General features: G+C 52.5%; 1 protein-coding gene across 1 annotated transcript in view; it reads left to right on the forward strand.

The window, feature by feature from the left end:
* Positions 1–12,825, forward strand: part of CSMD1 (CUB and Sushi multiple domains 1) — a 1,877,909-nt gene that overhangs the window by 1,565,196 nt on the left and 299,888 nt on the right. The window lies entirely within an intron of this gene.

A 12,825-nucleotide genomic window follows, 5' to 3' on the forward strand; every position in this document is an offset into this window, starting at 1 on the left:
TTTAGTTCCAAACAGGTAAAGAAAAGCTACCTCGTACAGTAACTAATTAAAATGAAGAAATCAATGAACTAAAATGCATAAACTTGTACAAGACTGTCCAATCCTGTACTATCTAATGCTTAAAAATATGTATAACACCAGATACCATGACAAAACACATAAAATTCTGGATTTTTTTTTTCTAGCATGAAAGCATATTACTGATCCTCAAGATTGATTTCTTTGAGAGATAAGCAAATGAAAGCCTGGAAATGATCATAATTATGCCAGACACTGAGTGAATCCAGGTGCATCAAAGGAAGATTAATTGCCTCAAATCCCCCTTGGTGGGCCAAATTACAGGTGAAAGGCTCTAAGACCTTGGGCAAAAATAGAAGTACAGTAGCTGACATCATGCGGAAACCTATTTTGGGGACACCTGGGGGGCTCTGTGGTTGAGCATTTGCCTTTGGCCCAGGGTGTGACCCCGGGTCCTGGGATCAAGTCCCGCATCAGGCTCCCCGCATGAGCCTGCTTCTCCCTCTGCCTGGGTCTCTCTCTGGGTTTCTCATAAATAAATAAGTAAAAAAAAAAAAAAAAGGGAAACCTATTTTTCATTTTCATGAAAATAATTTACAAGATTCAGTACGTAGCAAATGTATTAGTTCCGTTATAACTAATTGTAACTAATGCAAAACACATTAGTAGCAGTGGCATCGTAAAATCAATTCGTAAATTATAATTTTTCGTTACTAGAATTCCAGTTTTCAGTATTTCACTCTGAAAAGAGCCTCAAAGAATTCTTAGGTTCTCTCGGCTTTCAGATAAGATGTACACTGTCGCGCCCTCCTTTCCTCTAGCTGACTTCTCCCTCCGTGTGTCCTAGTTTGCTTTTATCCCTTGGACACTTTCATCCCCGCTTCCTACCTACGCTACTCACCTTAGAGCTGAGGGCCATGAACACTTGAGAAAACTCTTTACAATAAACTCTCTTAAGTTTATTATAACTAAGGGGACGTTCCAGGCCCTCCTGGTGTGTCCCTCTGATCCTATTGTTGCTGTGGAGTCTCTGACAAACCGTGATGCTTATTAGGGTTTGGGGCCAAGAGAAGAAAGCATTGAGCTGTGTGTTTCCCCATCCCTCCGTGTGTCTGTCCACACCCCAACCCCAGCCCCATCCCTCCGTGTGTCTGTCCACCCCCAGCCTCATCCCAGCCCATCCCTCTGTGCACCTGTCTACACCCCAGCCCCGACACCACCCAAAGCCTGGAGGTAATTAAGCTCGACGTGACCCTTCCACGTCTGCTTCATAGAAAAATCTCATGCCAGGCTGAGCTTCCACTTTCCATCCCATGTCACCCTCGTCTCCGCTTCCTGTTTGCACACGGGCTATTTCCAACTGGAGTAATTCCTGACCGATGAGCTCTTGTTCCTCTACCCCTGGTTGTGCCAGAGTTGGCCAGGAGCACGTGCTTGCCTTCTGGAACGTCAGGTGGCCGGATTCCTCGTCGAGAGGGGCGTTCCTCTACTGTTTCCGGAACTCTCATGTCCCCTGTAGTGTCCCAAGGGGCAGTTGAGAGAGTCCAGTGTCCTACTGACACGTTGGGGGCCCCTCTGGTATGCCGTGCCCCCTCCCCACCCCCTCACCTGCTCCCTGGGGCTCCCCGCGGCCGTCGTCCCGAGTGCATCCACGGTGCCCGGCGTGGCTCAAGGCCTCTGGCTCCCTCTGTTTCTGCAGAAATGTGAGAAACCCTCAGTCTGTAGTCTGGGGATCCATTATTGGGACTTTCTCATTATAGGGACTTTTTATTATTTTTATAAATCGTTTTATTATATATATATATATTTTATATAGCACAAACTTTCTGAAGTCTCTGAGAAGATGAAACACTGGCAGTGACTGATACTTAGCTCGGGGTCTAACCGACTGGACAGGTGTGCTTCTCTTTTCTGCCCGTTTTCCCTCTTCGCCTCCCCCGACAACACAGATGCTCCCGTGTGCAGTTTGTGCTGCGAGGCTGTCCTGGAGCTGAGCACCCCGCCCCATGGAGAAATACTCCGGGATATAGGACTGACCGTGCTGACGGCTCTGAAACCAGGACAGTGTTAACTTCACATTAAATTCTTGGGTTTAAACATTAAGATCCCAAGCTCCCACAATGTGATCGAATACCTGAATCAAGCATCCATCCCTAAAAGATAGCTCGGAGATAATAAATGGTCATGCGGTGTTTCGAGCAAATTAGTAAAACCTCAGACGACGGACGGGAAGACCCTTTCCGCTAACTTCCAAGGACTTTCGTAATCGGCCCTTGCTAGTTAGCTGCATTACTGAAGGAAACGTTCAAATTTAAATGTTTCAGTCCGTGACTCATGTACACACAGGAGAGGACCAGAAAATGTCAACAGGAAGCAAATTCATGGCTCGGGGAGCGTCCCGTGTGTCTGAAGTGGGTGCGCGTGGGCTCGTGCTCCTCTAGCGCCCCAGCCTCCCCACGCGCGTCCCTACCATCCAGGTAGCTCGGGGCCCTGGGAAGGGTCTCCTCTTACTTTTGTGAGCCACTTAGCAGCGGAGCCTCCAAGGCCTCGGTCTGCCGGACACCCACATCTGCCAGAGGTACTGGCAGGCCCCGAACCCAGGTCCTCGGAACTGGAGCCTGGGGCCGTTGCTGAGCCAGGTTTCCCATATGTCAGCAACCGACCCCTCCCTGCAGAGTAACACGGCCGGCCCGACCGGGGCGGTGGGGGGGGCGCTGGCCGGGAAGAGGGTGCAGGCGCCGCGGGTGCACCGGGCTGACAGCTCCTCCGAGGCCGCCGCTGGGTTCTGCGCAGGCGCTTAAGGCGACGTGCACCCGACACGATGCACCTGCAGCCCCAAAGCACTCCCTTTTATTACAGATTTATTTTCATAACAGACCATAGTGTCCTGGTGCAATGATCATGTTGCCGGGAACGTGACCCATGAGCTCTTCGCGATCCGGGTCCCCGGGCGCCCCCATTTCATCATCGCCTCCACCTTGCAGAGATGTTTGATCTGAAACACAAAAGTGGCCACTGTGTTGCTGTGACGGAAGTCGTGCGGCGCAGAGGCACCGAGCGTCCTCGGGGCTGTCGCGGGGCATGAGCATCTCCCTTCCCGGGTACTTCCCCCGGAGATGGCACGGCTCTTCGAATATCAGGAGGAAGCCTCGTGACGGTGGATTACTGTGTTTTCTAAATATTTCAGCAACTGTTTTTACAGGGAAAATAGTCGTGGACATTTTAAAAAAATGTTTAAATATTTTTTTTCATTAAAAATAATCCTGTATTTAAATTCAGAATTCTTTAAAAGGAAATATGTCTAACGATTTTGAGGGTTCCCCAAGAATGTTCCCAGAAGAGTCCCCTCTCCAGGACCCCTTTACCGCAGGGCGTGTGGGAGGATTTGAAACCTAAACAGGCCTCCTGGCTGTGTGCTCTCAGTTGGTTAGGTGGGGGGGTACCGGATAATCCCCTCGCGGCCCCGCGGCCGCTGTGCTCTGCCTGGGCCGGGGCCACGCGAACGTCCCCGGGCTGCCCGAGAGGTCCGCTCCCCATTTAGCCCGAGGAGGCCCGTCGGCCTCCCAACTGGCCGCTTCGTGCTTCCTGGAGGCCCAGCAGGTGCACGCGGGCCCCGGCCGCCAGCGGGGCCTCGGAGGCTCCCGGGTAGGACTTAGGGGCCCCGCTCACTGGGAAGGGCACTGAGTGGCCCGAGGCTCCGCTCTGCAGCGCACAAGTCGGCATCAGTGCAGGACTCCGTCTGCGGCCCTGCTCCCGCCGGATCCTCGCTGGGATGTCATATCTGCTCCTGAATACGGTTCGCCTTCATATTAACTTGCTCTTTTCCCCCAAATAAACTATGGTAATTTGTTTATAGTCATGACATGTGATTTAAGACACACAGAATTTTCCAGAAAAATTAAAGATCTTTCAAAGCCGGGATAACAGAAGCCTCCAGAATTTTCTTCCCTGATGTGAAGGCCAGATGCCCTTTCTTCTTTCTTGAAGACGTAGTATAAATGCTGCTTCCTGCCGTCCAGCTTCCCAGAGCAAAACCACTTGGTCTTTCTTTCACGTCCCCGAAGCCTCTTACACCTTGTACATCTTTTGCTTTCACACCAGTCAAATGTGAGGACCCTGAGCTCCACTGACCCCCTGTCACCTCCACAGCCGCTTAGGAAGTGGTGACCCCTGGGCTGACCCATGTTGGTGAAGGACAGGGTGATGTCAGCAGGTGGACATGACCTTGGTGCCCATGAGACAGTGAGCATGAGGGTCTGAACAGCCAGGAGGACACGTGACGTGGAGCCCAGTAGGAGCACGGTTGGCTGCGGGAATCTCCTTATGGAAGGTCTTAAAAACCAGCCAGAAAAAAAAAAAAAATGAAAAACTAGGCAGAGGTATCAGGCACCATCAAGGCAGAGACATTAATAGTATTTGAGGGATGGGAGCGTGCGTGGGGCCCGGGTGGAAGAGCGGGGCCTGAGCGAGGCCTGGAGGCCAGGGGGCGGAGGGGCGCAGGGCTCCGCAGAGGGCGTGGGTGCGGTTGTCGTGGGTCGACCTCCACCCCGAAGTGCTGAGTGACCAGGGTGCACATGGCCAAGGAGCCCGGGCAGGTGCTGTGGTCCCTCCCACGAGGAGGTGACGCTGTCCCGGCAGCTCAAGGGCCGGTCCCTGCTTGCCAGGCAGCATTCCTGTGGCCACTGGGAGTCCGTGCAGCTCCTGGAGAAAGGGCGTCCTTGGCTCGTGTTGACACTGGGATTCAGGGCGTGGGCTGAGTGCATTCGTTATTTGAAAGTAGGGTGTCCGCACCCTGGCCTTGCAGCGACATCCGGTGTCCTTGCAACGGGATGAACACGTTTGGGGGTTGCTGATGGAAGCAGCGTCTGGTGCTGGACTCCTCCCTCCGAGAGGCAGCGGCCCGTGGTCCAGGGCTGCCCATCTGCAAGCTGCGCCCCAGAGGAGCCCAATAGAGGCCAGAGTGGGGACCCCACGTTCAAAGACCTAAACTGCTGATGAGAAGGTAGCGTGCGGGGAAGGGTCGGTGTTGTGTCGGGGAGTACAGGTGGTGCAAGAGCCACTCCAGACAGAAGGTGACACGGGAAAATGCAGCGGGAGGCCCTGCATGGAGCTACGAGTCCACGTGACCCTGTTGGGCCAACTATTAAAAAGGAAAAAAATACCCGATGTCCTTCCTGGAAGGTCAGTGTCCTCGGAGCCCATGTCCCACCTGCCAGGCAGCCTGAGAGCGGCAGGCCCCACGGCCCAGACCCTAGGGGCAGGCTCGGCCCCCGCGTCCCCGTAGCTAGTGGGTGACCTGGTGCCCCTGGGAGGCAGCTGTGGGAGCATTTGGACCCACGACCTAACCTGGACCAGCCGATCTCCATCTTTCCCTCTCTTGCTATCACTCCCCTCCCTGACCCTGAATCACGTGAAGACACGGGGACAGCGGCCTCAAAGTCCATGCACATGCGTCACATGAGGCACAGGATGGGCCCAAAGCCGGCTGTCCTGTCTATGGACAGGGACCCTCAGGCAGGACGTTGGGCCCCACCGTGTGCTCCGTGGATGAGAACGTCGGGGCTGGGGGCTGACACTGCTGTCACCTGGGACGGGCATGCAGATACACGCAAAGTGACATGACATCACACGTGCGGCCACCAGTGGGAGTGCGGCTCGGGGTGCGCATGGATAGTCCGAGCCAGCAGGGAGCCTCGTCCCCTCCGAGCCCCAGGACGAGTCACAGATCCCATGAGTGTGAAGCACACACGGACCCCAGGAGCAACCGGTTGGTGAAGCAGCTTCAGTGGGATGGACGGTGTGGGTCATTAGCCCCGGCTTGGCCTCGGGCCCCAGTGGGCACGACCGCCCGTCTCTGCCCGGCCCCAGGTCGCCTGAACCTGCAGAGGAGACGGCCTTTGGGCATGGGCGCGGCATCTTCCCCCCGCGTCCACCCCACTATCCCGGGGCCCCCCCAACTTTACTGGGATATGACAGGCAGCGTTCTGGAAGCGGAGGGTGATGGTGCCCCATGATGGTGCCACACGCACGGTGTCCTGACGTGTCAGCACCAGAGGAACACGACCTGCACCGGACGGGATTCTTTGCGTGTCTGCTGAGATCGGCCTCTTCCTTCTTTCCCCCTCATTTCTAATAGAGGTTCTTCGGGTCCCTTTCCCTCCATGACTGGATGAGACTCGTGTGCACAGTGCTCTGTTCGCGTCACTACCGGGCTCTTTCCTTATGACTGGATTTTGGAAGCTCGGTATACACTGCCTGGCAGTTCTCAGGTGCCACGTCTCGCATCTGATTTTATGAGTAATAAAGACATTGACGGATTCCCCAAACACCGCGGGCTGCCGTGTGGGAGTGTCGCCGTGTTGAAGCACAGTCAGCTGTATGACTTGAAGGGTAGTATTTATTGCGTCCTTGGTTTTCACACCACGGTCTGGAGAATCGCGCCCAAGCGAGGTTTCATTCGAGGAGAAGTTGGTAAAAGTGTCCGTAATCGTGCCACAAACAAGGGTGACCGTGGGAGGGGCCAAGAAAATGACCAGCTTGCACACCGACCCACACGGACGCTGGCGGGTTTTTGCTTTACTTCGATGGAGATTAAAACTCTGACAAACGCATGGCGCTGCTTTGGTGTCTCCTCGTGTGATCCTGGAGGAAGGACGTGCCGTTTGTAAATACGGGTTCACGGAGCATGACCTTGTTCTGAAATAGCCATTAATTCAGCTGATAAAACTATTGGAAAAAATGTAATTAGTGCAATTGGTTTACCCCGCAGTTAACGAAGAGATAGTCTTATAAAGGCATGTCAAAGTAGGAGGCATTTTCTCTGCAGACTAGTTTTCCGTGGCTTTGCAACGAGTTACCACAACCTCAGGGACGTAAAACATCTTTATTACTCACGGTTCCTGGGGGTGAGGGTTGGGGCCTGGCTCGTCGGTGTCCTTGAGGCCATCGGGGTCCTCATGAGCTGTTGGGGTCCTCGCGGGTGACCGGGGTCTTTGTGGGCAGCTGGGGTCCTTGTGGGTGGCCGGGATCCTTGGGGGCTGTCGGGGTCCTCGCAGGGTGGCCAGGGTCCTCCCGGGCCGTGGGGGTCCTCCCAGGGTGGCCGAGGTTCTCATGGGCGGCCGGGGTCCTCACGGGCTGTTGTTCAGCTGTGACCAGGTTGCCTGGGGCCTGGGTCTCACCCTGTCCCCCCTCAGGCCCTGTGGCTGTTGGCAGGACCCGGGTCCTTGGGGTGGCAATGATGTGAAAATGTTGGGGTTCACATTGATGGGTCAAGAGAGAATTCTTGGGGTGTCTTCAGGGAAAGAGGGTAGTTTTATTAGCTCAGGGAGAGGAGCAGTGGGCAGACAGCTGCCCTGGGGTGGTGACAGGTGGCTGATTATAAACCTCCAAGTAGGGGCTTAGGGACAGTGGAAGCAAAGTTTCCGAGCCTGGGGCGCAGCTGTCGCTGGGGAGGTCACTTACTACCGGCTAAGGGAACCTGCGGCCTCGACCCCTTGGATGCCTCCATGCTCGTCCCAGGTGCTCAGGGATGATCGCCAGCCTGTGTCACGGGGGACAGGCTGCCAAGGGGTTTGTAGCCCCAGAGCAGACTCACAGGTCCCCGGGGGCTCTGACTGCCTCTTGCCCTCAGCCAGAGTCAGCAGGGGGGACACCTGAGTACCTGAGGGCCCTCTGCCTGGCGCAGGGGCCCGTGGGCTGTAAGCCACAAGGAAATGCCCTTTATTTTTTCCCTTGTCTTTGTTCCTCACCTCAGTAGGACTGAAGCCATGGATCCTGGGGTCCCAGGGCAGCCCCCCTCCATGTGGCTCCTGGGGTCCTGAGGCAGGCCCCCCCCCGCAGCTCCTGGGGTCCCGAGGCAGGTCCCCCCCCTGAGCCTCCTGGTGTCCCGAGGCAGGTCCCCCCGCAGCTCCTGGGGTCCTGAGGCAGGTCCCCACCCTGCAGCTCCTGAGGTCCTGAGGCAGGTCCCCTCCACAGCTCCTGGGGTCCCGAGGCAGGTCCCCCCTCCGAGGCTCCTGGGGTCGTAAGGCTGGTCCCCCCCTGGCAGCTCCTGGGGTCCCGAGGCAGGTCCCCCTACCTGCAGCTCCCGGGGTCATGAGGCTGGTCCCCCCCTGGCAGCTCCTGGGGTCCCGAGGCAGGTCCCCCCCAAGCTCGTCCCTCCAGGGCCAGTAGGCGGGCCTCCCTCCCCTGTGCCGGAGTCCAGACCCTCCGTGGGCTGCAGAACTCTCCTGCCTTTGCCACAGGTTCCGCCCACACTCCAGGAAGGCGGGAGGAGTTTGCAGGCCTCGGGGTCCTGCATTGGTGGGGGTCATGGGGTCACATTCCAAAATGCCCCTCACATTTTCCTATTTAGGAATATTGTTGTTTTTTTTTAAATGCTCTTTCAGGTAATTCCATTTTCAAAAATGACGTGCACGTGTGTGTGCACACCCGCAGGTATAAACAGGCCTTTCCCAGGAGGACACAGTTGCTTACTCACATGTACTCCTAAGTTTCCAGGGCACGTTCGGGTCAATAGTAATGAGTTTACCTTTGCAAACAAGACAGAGGGCAGAGTCCCTTTCTGTGTTGTCGTAGACACGGCTTTTGTCTTTTAGGCCCCAAACCTCCAAAGCCTGCACCTGCCCCTGACCTTGGTCTCTCTCAGGGTGGCGAGAGTTAGGGTGAGCCGGTTAAGGGATGCGGTTAAAAGAAAAACCAATGTGAAAGCTCTAAATGTTTAAATGACACAGTTCCTTTTTGTTGTGACCCAAAAACCATCTCTACGTGCTCATATATTTAGGTCTCTTCCCAGAAAACGAGTCGTGCACCTCTAGCTTCGTTATCTCTGCGTTAGATTCATGGCAGTTTGGGGGTCACCACTGGAATGGTTGTGCCGTGAGTCCTTACGAGGTGCAGCACGGTGACTCTCTGCTGTGGTGAAAAAAAAAAAAAAAAACTATTTCTCATCGGCTTCAAACTGATAAATCTTTACATCTGTATACTCAGCGAAAAATTAAATTCCATACTCAATTTGTTTTGCTATGAAAAGGGCAGTATCGCAAGGAGAAGACGGTGATGTCGCGGTGTGCAGGCGCCGCAGTGCGCACTTGTGTGATCGCACGACGGGGAGCCTTGCCCACCAACGCGTCGCCATCACCACATACCCATCCCCGTTTTTTACGAGCTTACCCCACGCCCCAGGAATTCAGACGGCTGTGTCCTCACTGGGCTCTGCAAGAGAAGAGAGCCTGCGGAGCATCGTGCACGTGGTCAGTTCTCCAAAACAGAGTGGCCTTCACTGGGCGCCGGGACACGGCACACAGGCCCTGCGGAGAACCGGCCCGGCCCAGGGCAGGACGCAGGGCTCCTAGGAGGAGGCACCGCGGGCAATGCCCTGGGGAGAACCCCCACCCCCCGGCCTCCAAGCCAAGCACATACGTCTGGCTTTGCATCAGAAAGGTCTATTCTTACGTGTACACTTCCCGATAAAAATCAAGATAAATGTGTTGTTACTGCGAGACACCATCAAGGAAAATATTGAGGCCCAGCGGGATAGAGTTAGTAGAAGAGGCTTGGGGACAAGTGGCGGCTGAAGCATGTTCTGACCCGGGGCTGCCCCCCGGCTGCGGCGCTCGGGGTGACACGGCCCGGACTGCACGTGACCGTCCCGCGTGTCTGGGGCAGGAAGGGGCGAGGTCCCACTCTGACCACGGGGGCAAAGCAAGCGGCGCCAAGTGACGCGTTCCGGACTGACCAGGGTCACGCACCAACGAGGGGCAGACATGCCTGTGAAAGCCACGTGCTTGCCTTCCAAGGGCCCATGCGTCCTCTTGCCACCTAATGTGGGTGGCCCCGCAGACACGAAGACACAGGCACCTACGGGGTTTGGCGACTCCCGCTGAAGCCATGACATGCTTCACTTCTGTGTGGCAACATGAGAATTGGCATCCTGCTCCCCGAGCTCCCGGGGACACCACCGCGGGCACGTTGGCCACTTAAAGCTCGTTTCCACACGGCATTACGTGATTTCCCCAGAGGTTTAGTTTTGTGAATTATTATTATTATGATTTGTTTTATAATTAAATATGCCTTATACTTTGTTGACAATTTGTCAGTCGACACACGTTGCTATTTTCATCTTTTGGAATGGGGGGTGTACTGCTGGCCACCGGCACCTTGAGAAAGACAAAGGGAGCTTGAGAAGGGTGACATAAATAACCTAATTATAAAAAAAATAAAAATTAAAAATAATAATAACTTAATTATAAAGATTGAACTAAAAGTGTGTGACTTGAGAGCACGATACATGGAGGCTGACGGATGATATCACCAGATACTATAAAATCTAACATTTTATGGGAAGAGTGATGACGGAATTTTTTTTCTCATTCTTCTTTAGGGGAAATAAACAGTAATAATCGTTGTATTAGTCAAAGGCATAGATACATTGTTTTCACAAAAGGTCATTCATGGGGAGATAATCGCGGGGACTTCTGTGCCTTGTCACGAGGGCAATGTCGGGTGATGAATCACAGGTCAGTTTATTTCTGGATTTTGATTTTTCTTGCATGTATGATGGCATTTGTAATAATGCCATGAAAAGAAAAAAGAAAAGCTTGAAACCTGCTTAGATTCACAATTTTTATTTTTCTCCACTGTATGAATGTTTACATAAGGACATCCGAAGGTTGTTTGGGTCTTTACAAGATCATCATTCTTTCAACTAAGTCAACCTTTCAGAACCCAGTGATATGAGGATAATCCTGTCTGTTAAATTCCAACACAAGCTCTTGGATGAGCATGTGAAAAAAAAAAACTTGAAATTTCAGCTCAAGATTGACAAAGACCCTGGGGTGACCCACCGAACAGCACGGCAGGCAGAACACACGTAGTCCAGGGTCTTAATAGTGAAATTGGAGCTGAAGGGATGCACCTGCCTGCGTCACTGGGGACGGGGAGTGAGGCTCTTCCCCGCATCACCTGTCGGCCATGGGAGCTCTCCTATCTCAGCACGTACATCATTTCTTCTGTAAATAAGTCATGGTTGTTGGACGCCCTTAGTTCCAAAATCCTATGATGCTGGAAACCATCAAAATATATTTTTACTAAAAAAAAAAAAAAAAGAAAAAAATATTTTTACTGTTAAAAGGGATATAGAATTTTTCTTGTGATAATTTTGACAAAGTTTACTTTTAACTCCCTAAAATAGTGGGGTAAGTGCGGGCTTGCGTGTGGGGTATGGGAAAAGAGAAGCTGACCCCAGTGTCGGTGGGCTCCGGGTCTGTTACCTACGGACCTGGGGAGACAGGGCGGTAGATTTGTAAGGGAAGAGACGCAGATGTCATTTTTGCGTAGTGGGGTCTTGAACACCCCTCGGTGCTTGGTATTAGGTTTTTAGTCTTACTTCGCTACGTAGCACAGATGAGAGGTGAACGGAGGCAGACTTTGCCCATTGGATGTTGCATCCTCTAATTCTGAGGTGATGCCGATAAGAACGGGTGATGGGGTAGAGGTGGAAACAATAGATTTATAAGAATCTCCTCGTTTACGGGACTCCGGTGAGTTGGATTGTAAATGAGATGAAAGGAAAGGACGGCGGCTGACGGCCGAGTTCTGGCTGGTGGTGCCGGCCCCGGCAGTGCTAAGCTCCGCAATGAAACAGGGCGCTTGCTTGGGGATCCCAGGGTTTCTGAAGACAAGGTTGTACCATTAGGTTAATCAGAAGCCGATCTCCTTTAACAAACAGCAAGGAGACTGAGCAGGAACACTGCCCCAGGAGAGAATGTGGGGTTCAGGGTGAGGTGTTGGTGGGGTTAGTCTGCAGCCGGTGGGCCGATCACCCGGCCCCGTGGCCCGTGGGCTCCAGCCGTGAGGTCTGGCTGTGCGCAGCCACGCCTGGAGTCAGGTGTCCAGACGGTTCTCTACAGTTTCGGGTGATTTACTGAAATCTGATATATTCTCCATCTCGGTCAATGGAACATCAGTCGAGGAGCCAGATTATACAATTCCAGAGGTGGCTTATGTGCGGGCGGCATGGCGCTCTCTTCTGGAAACTTCTAGAGGTAGGTAATGCCGGCCAGCATGAGATAAGGCCTGTAGGAAATGGGACTTTGGGGAGAGGTTACCTATCTGTCCTCCTGCACGATAATGAATATGAACGCTAAGAAGTTGATTGTTCCTGTTTATTATTTCTTTATTAATTTGAATGTATAATCAAGTAACCGTTTTTTTTTTTAATCATAAAAGACAGATGCCCAGACCTAAAGGAATATATTGGCTCTGATAAAAAAAAATACAAATGAACAAATCGTTCATCAGGAAATGTAGGAAAATATTCTGCTTCTACTCGGGATCTGCGAGGCAGTTTTTGGGCTATCAAAGACAGCTGGAATTTCTGTTGTCGGTCAATGGATCATCATCAAAGTAAACTCACTGCGACCAAAATAATACCATTTTATGTTCCTAATTCTAAGGACTTCTGTAGTGAATTTCACATAGTAATAATCTCATGGAAAAGAATCTACAAAACATCCATTTCATTAAATAAATATGTTATCACACATACACAGATGTGTTATCACATATATACACACACACAAGAGTATGTAACGAGAGCTGATGCGATTCCCTCTTTGGAAAATTAATTTGTGGCCAAATATGGAACCAGGTAACTTCCATTCAAAGTTGGTTAAATATACTATTGTAACCATCCCGAAGCTTCATTAACTGGATGTTTCTGACTAAATGCTATTTTTAAGTCTTCCCAAACTTTGCAAACATTAAAATGTATGAAAATCTAAAAGACATGCATTTAGTGTCATGATTTTA

Source organism: Vulpes lagopus, chromosome 4, assembly GCF_018345385.1.
Source record: "Vulpes lagopus strain Blue_001 chromosome 4, ASM1834538v1, whole genome shotgun sequence".
Lineage (NCBI taxonomy): Eukaryota > Metazoa > Chordata > Mammalia > Carnivora > Canidae > Vulpes > Vulpes lagopus.